Source organism: Panicum virgatum, chromosome 1N, assembly GCF_016808335.1.
Source record: "Panicum virgatum strain AP13 chromosome 1N, P.virgatum_v5, whole genome shotgun sequence".
Taxonomy (NCBI): domain Eukaryota; kingdom Viridiplantae; phylum Streptophyta; class Magnoliopsida; order Poales; family Poaceae; genus Panicum; species Panicum virgatum.
In genome coordinates, this window is record NC_053145.1 from 13,497,459 (window position 1) to 13,503,918 (window position 6,460).

The 6,460-nt window shown below is 46.7% G+C and overlaps 1 non-coding gene across 1 annotated transcript; it reads right to left on the reverse strand.

Moving 5' to 3' along the window:
- Nucleotides 1–5,517: 5,517 nt before the first annotated feature.
- LOC120657759 lies at nt 5,518–5,624 on the reverse strand. The gene has a single exon (XR_005668298.1). It is a non-coding gene; the product is annotated as a small nucleolar RNA R71 (small nucleolar RNA).
- Between the last annotated feature and the right edge of the window lie 836 nt (nt 5,625–6,460).

Consider the following 6,460-nt stretch of genomic DNA (forward strand, 5'->3'; position numbering starts at 1 on the left):
CCAACAAATTTCGATCAATTTTGATAAAATTTAATAGTGTGAATGTGTGGTTTTATTTCTAGGATCCGGCTCTTGATATGGGGCCCATGTGTAATTCTATAGCCACACTGCTTTGCATAGAGTAATTGTTAGTCCTACTGAGTTATCTCCAACAAATTTTGGTTAATTTCGATAAAATTCTATAGTGTGAACGTGAGATTTTATTTCTAAGCTCCGGCTCTTTACATGGGACCCACGTGTAATTCTAGCCACACTGCTTTGCACAGAGTAGCTACTAGTCATACCGAGTCATCTCCAACAAATTTTAGTCAATTCTGATAAAATTTTATAGTGTGAACGCAAGATTTTATTTCTAGAGTCCGGCTCTTGACGTCGTGTAATTCTAGTCACACTGCTTTGCACAGAGTAGCTGCTAGTCATACTGAGTCATCTCCAACAAATTTTAATCAATTTTGATAAAATTTTATAGTGGGAGCGCAAAATTTTATTTTTAGGGTCCGGCTCTTACGGGATCGACATTTATATATAATCATATTATTTTGCATAAAATATCCATTTCAACCCACCCCAATCCATATTTATATAGAACTCACTTCACCCCACCCCATTAGCTAATACAACCCATTTGAATCCACCCGAATACAATTCATATCAAAACACAATACATTAAACCCATTTCAACCCAATCCATTAGTAGAGCTAATTGCTAGGTGTTGTTACTGCTCATGCGGCTCATGAATCATGATTGGATATAAATTTTTGTGGTAGCTGTTGGCAGCCAAAGTTGGCAACTGTCGAGGACCGATCGGTCTGACCGGTTGTAGCGAAAATGCTCATGCCATATTTCAATATAATATTTTGGCGATTGATGACACACACAATACTTGGACTAATATGATTGTTAAGATGACCATTCTCAGGCTTTTAGGTTCAAGTGATGACAAAGAGAAGATAGGCGTAGCTAGGCCCGAAGGGCGCCCCTACGGTGGTTCCGCTGAAACCTCTTCGGTCCAAAGGACAAAGAATTAAAGAGACCGTGAAGAAATCAAGTCAAAACAAACAAGACAGAGACATTTTGCTATCACCGGTTAAACCGATGATGAGCAAATTGCACTCATGGGTGCAATGAACACAGAAGCTGTGAGCTAGGGTTTGGCACCGGATTAACCGGCGTTGGGTGTTTTACACTCACCGGTGTAATGGACTTGGAGGCCGAAGAAGCAGCAGGAGTTTTACAGGCACCGGTTAAACCGGCGATCAAGGCAAAGTGAACGTCGGTGTAGTTGTCCAGAGAGTTGGTTTTCGGGAACTCTGGGACAGTTACATGCACCGGTTAAACTGGCGATGAAGATGTCTTCACTGGTTGATTACGTCGGTTGATTAAGGTAGCTGTTGAAGTATAACGGCTAGTTGGAAAAAGGTGCTCACCGGTTAAACCGGTGATGACACAAAGTGGATCATCGGTTTAACCGGTGATAGCGCTTTTTGTCAGCCACTTTTCCAACGGCTCTTTTGGGGTGTGTGGGCTATATATACCCCCAAGGCCGGTTGCTGCAGATGGTTGGATGCCAGAAAAGTTGAAGGAAGTGTTGCCCAAGCAAACTAACATCTCCAACTATCCTAGCAAAGCTTAGTGTCATATCTAGCTTGTGAGAAGCTTTGAGAGAGTGCTTTGTGCACCTGTATAGGGATTAGTTCTTGCGAGAGCTCCCCTGAGCAAAGTCTTGCTGCGGCAAGCAATCGTGTACTCGTCGTGTGACCCTCCGACTTGGTGTGGAGAGGCAACGACACTTTGTGCAGGGAAGGAGACCCCTCTTGGTGAGAAGCTCCAATAGTGAAGACGGTGCCGTTGGTGACGCTTTGAGAGAGACGGTGGCGGTGGCCTTGTCTTGGTGACTTGGCGCCACTAAGCCTTTGCTTGCCGGAAGCCTTGGTGGCGAACGCAAGACGGTGATCAAGCGAAGAGACTCGGCATCACACTTGTTCGTGTTGGACAAGTGGCCGTGGACGTAGGGAGGGACTTGGTGTCCTAACCGAACCACGTTAAATCGTGTGTCTTGGTGTCTTCACGGGAGTTTGCATATTCTCTCCCTTACCTCTTTACTTACCGTATTACGTTTCCGCATTTGCTCTATCTTGCGTGCCTTTACTTTCCTAGTTAGTTTGATTAGGATTGGCTATAGGTTGCAAGTCTTTTAGGGGTAAGTATAGAGTAGCATAGATAAACCTTAGTCATAACTAGCATGTGTAGGACGTGTTAGGTTTATCTTCTTAAAATAGATTGAGCCCTAGGATAGAAAGCGATTAGCGACCCTATTCACCCCCTCCCCCTCTAGGGTCGGACACCCTGGTGATCCTTACACCGGTCGGGCCGACCGGTCAGGTCCTGTGTAATCCGATTCTAGATAGATTTGACTAGTAAAGTCCATTTGTATCTCGATTTGCAAGGAGTACGTCTTCTCCGGCCTATAAATATAAAGACCACGACCGATTGAGGTTTTCTACCCAATCGAATCAAAATCAATCTACTATTTTACTTTTTCATCAAACTCTAGCTTTTTCAATCCTGTGCTGTTCTTTGTTCGTCTCTACGGCGTTTAAGGGCGTCTTGAGTGGCCTGCTAACCTCAAGACAACCCTAGATCTATGAGCTCCGACGGGGTCCCTCCTGAGCTCGCGGTTTTAGGTCTTCGCGAAGCCTCTCTGCGCCTGACCGGTTGGCGCGACTAGTCTGACCAGTCGCCAGGGATCTTCGTCAGGTTGCGATCATTGAGATTCTGCGTGTTCTAGCGCTTGTGTGTTGGCCAAATCTGTGTCAACATACTTTTTTGCGACTCCGCTGGGGGAAAGATCTGCATCTATTGGTTACAATGACCGGTGACAAGGTTAACCCCTCCAAGGTAGATTCCACTCCCGTTGATGTCAAGTATGAGGACATACCTGAGGAGAGCCGCAAGCAATTCGAGGCCCAGCTCAAGAAGGAGCAGGAGGAGGGCACGAAGAGATTGCTTGCATGTTATGGGAAGACTCGACAAGGCATGTTCGAGAAGGAGAAGTTCGTCATGCCTACATTCACACCGCCACCGCCTAACCCATCTACTACGGCTATAGCTGCTGCTTCATCTGCTTCCAGTTCAAGCGATGTAAGTTTTTCATTCGATTCTATTAAGCAGTTTGTGAAATCCTTTTTGGGTAGATTCGAACAATCGCAGAAGCATATGCAAGATCTTCTTATTGATTTGAATCTACAAAATAGGGTTAAGGAACCTGCTAATGATTATCCTAATCAAGACCCTAACCCTAGTCTTTCGGCCACGTGTTGACGGTCGTTAAGTGCGCAATATGACCGTTAACCATACTCATAAAAGAAGGAAAACCAAACCTCTTACTCGCATATTTGTATCACTAACCTAGCTCCATAGTTGTTTTCGAAGATTTATGTTTTCAGGAGCACAAGTCCGGAATCAGAAGAAAACACGAAGAATACACAGACAAAGTCGCAGAAGATCGCGTCCTGCGTAACACATGCAAAAGAGGCCCACTTGTCAGACCAAACCGACCAAGAAAGCCCCAGCACCGACGTACCAACATCAGGGCCCACCAGGCAGCGTACCAGAGAAAGGTGGTGGCCAGAGGTGGCAAGGTGGGGCCGGCCGAACCAGGGGTTCGGCCGAACCCCCCTGAAGCCCGTCCAGGTGCATTTTGGCGGGAAGGTGGTTCTGGTCCTCCTGAAGGCTGTTGATGATGTTTCCATATTTATCTTGGCGGGAACCGACCTCAAGGAGCTATAAAAGGAGCCTCTCATACCACACACCACACACACCACTTGAAGGCCTCTCTCTCACACTCTCTTGTGACTTGTACTCCTTAGGGTAGTGGAGCTAGGCTAGTACTTCATCTGCTTAGCGAATCCAGTCGTCCTCGGGGTCGGCGAGCAATCCTCGGCCTTTGGTATGGCTTTGTATTCTGACTTTCGTTATGCTATTTATTCTGAGTTTGTTCTTGGTTATCTTTCTATGTTCATAGCTTGCTTAGCCTTGATCTATGCTTTATCAAGTTATACTAGTTGCTTGCTTAGACCAGATGATCTAGATAAGAATATCGGTTCGTTGTGCTTTCGGGCTTGCCTTAGCATCTTACCTTTCCATCCGAAGGGTGGGGGACCCGGGGGTGCTAGGGTAGTGACCTCATATGCGGGCATGGTTCCCAGGTATGCGGGATCCTTCGGATATGACGGTGCTCCACGGTTTGACTGGGGTAGACCGCAGGTGGTGACAGCCCTGTCGGTCTGCCGGGAAGCTGCTTCTCGGTTAGCGTACTCTCCGACGTTCGGATATCATGTAGGAGTTCATGCAAAGATGAAACGAGACTAGATGTTCTCCAGTGCGGGTCATTCTCCTTGATGTCCCTAATTTCCCGGCACCTGCAGCTCTAAGCATGTGGCTAACATAACTTACCTGCTAACATGAATAGTATACTAGGATCTGTGCCTATGCTCCCACTAACCTTAGTTGTGCTTGTTTATTCTTTATTCATGAGAGTTGTTTGTTCTGTGTGTGTCACATTACCCCTGATTATCCTTTATTTATCACTTACCCCTGCATAATCAGTAGTCTGCACCTTATTTCATAATGTCATGGTTATGGAACTAGTAAACATCTTTACACAACCTAGCCATCCCTTGGGAAAATATAAATAACGATACCCTGAATACTTCCGGGTGAAATGCTACAACAGTATATCCATGCGCTTGTGGATCTTTCTGTAAACATTAAGAAATACCAACACGGCATTTCTGGCGCCGTTGCTAGGGACACCCTCGTTCTTAGTGATTGCGCTAAGAAATGTCAACAAGCATTTCTGGCGCCGTTGCCGGGGATGGCACTAGGTGTAAATATTTTACTAAGCACATAAACATGGCAATATGAATAAGTGTTAGCTACTACTTGTACAGGCTAATGTGTTTATTTTTTTGTTTTCTCCTGATTGGATGAAAACAGGGTAGTGTATGTCTGGTTTCTCCTTGCCGACAAACTTCGTTGAAAATCCCGAGAAGCTCATGAGAAGGGTCCGACCTCGCATCGTCCCTCCTCCGCTCTCGCCGTCGACAAGCGAGCCAGCTTTCCAAGCACCATCAACAATCACCGAACCCATGACTGAGAAGACTCTCCGCGACTTCTCCGTCCCCTCAGCTGCCAATGTGGCAACTGGACCCAACGTTGATGTTGGGGACGTGAACTTTGAGCTGAAGTCCAGCCTCATAAACATGGTGTAGCCTAGCCCATTCTGTGGCAAGCAAAATGAGGACGCCAACGCCCATCTCCCGAATTTCCTAGAGCTGTGCAAGACCGTAACCATACGGGGCGCTACGGCTGACGCCATCAGGCTTTGCCTATTTCCTTTGTCCCTCCTGGGGAAGGCGAAACAATGGTTTTATAAGAACAAGGAAGCCGTCAGCACGTGGGACAAGTGTTCCACGGCTTTCGTCGCCAAATTCTTTTCGTTGGGCAAATCAGATGTCCTGCGTGGAAGAATTTCAAGTTTCCAGTAGACAGGGATGAAATCCATCCCAGAAGCTTGGGAGAGACTCCAAGAATACATACTCACCTGTCCTCATCATGGGATGGACGAGTGGCTCATGCTTCAAAGCTTCTACAGTGGGCTAACGGCAACATCCAGAGCCCATCTCGATGCTGCTGCTGGAGTAGCCTGTTTGGACCTGACAATTGCCAAGGCTACGGCCTTAATTGAAAACATGGTCTCCAACCAGGGCTGGAACGAGGAACGTTCCCAGCCCAGAACCAAGGGCGGAATGCATACCGTCAAGGAGATGGACATGCTCGCCGCCAAGCTGGACCTCCTACTGAAGAAGCTTGATGAAGGGAACCGGCCACAGATGCCTGTTTCCGTCCATGCCATGAACTCGTACTTAACATGCGAGGTTTGTGGTGACGGTGGACACTACCCCGCGACCCGAGAAGACGCAACCTACATCAACAACAACAACACCGGGTTCCATCCACAAGGAGGCCAGGGGTGGGGTCAAGCACTCCCACCATTCAAGGAGGAGGTAACAATTTCAACTCAAATTTAAATTCAAATTTCAATTCAAACCAACCCTGCTTGAGATCTAGTCTTTGGCCAAGCTAAAATCAATGAATCTTTAAATAAAAAGCTTGCTGCCAATGATAAAATCTTAGAAGGTATAAATGCTAAAGTTGAAACTCTTTCTTCTGCACTTAAAAATCAACTAAGTTTCAACAAAATGATAGAAACATAACTGGCTCAAATCGCTGCTGCGGTTCCTGTTTCTGAGTCCGGGAAAATTCCGGGGCAACCCGAATCTCCCGTTGAGACTGCAAATATGGTGTCTACCGGGTGGGGCAACCTTCCCCGGCAGACTCTCCGCACTAACCATGCAGGCAGGTACAATCCCCCGAAGAATGACACATGGGATGGCC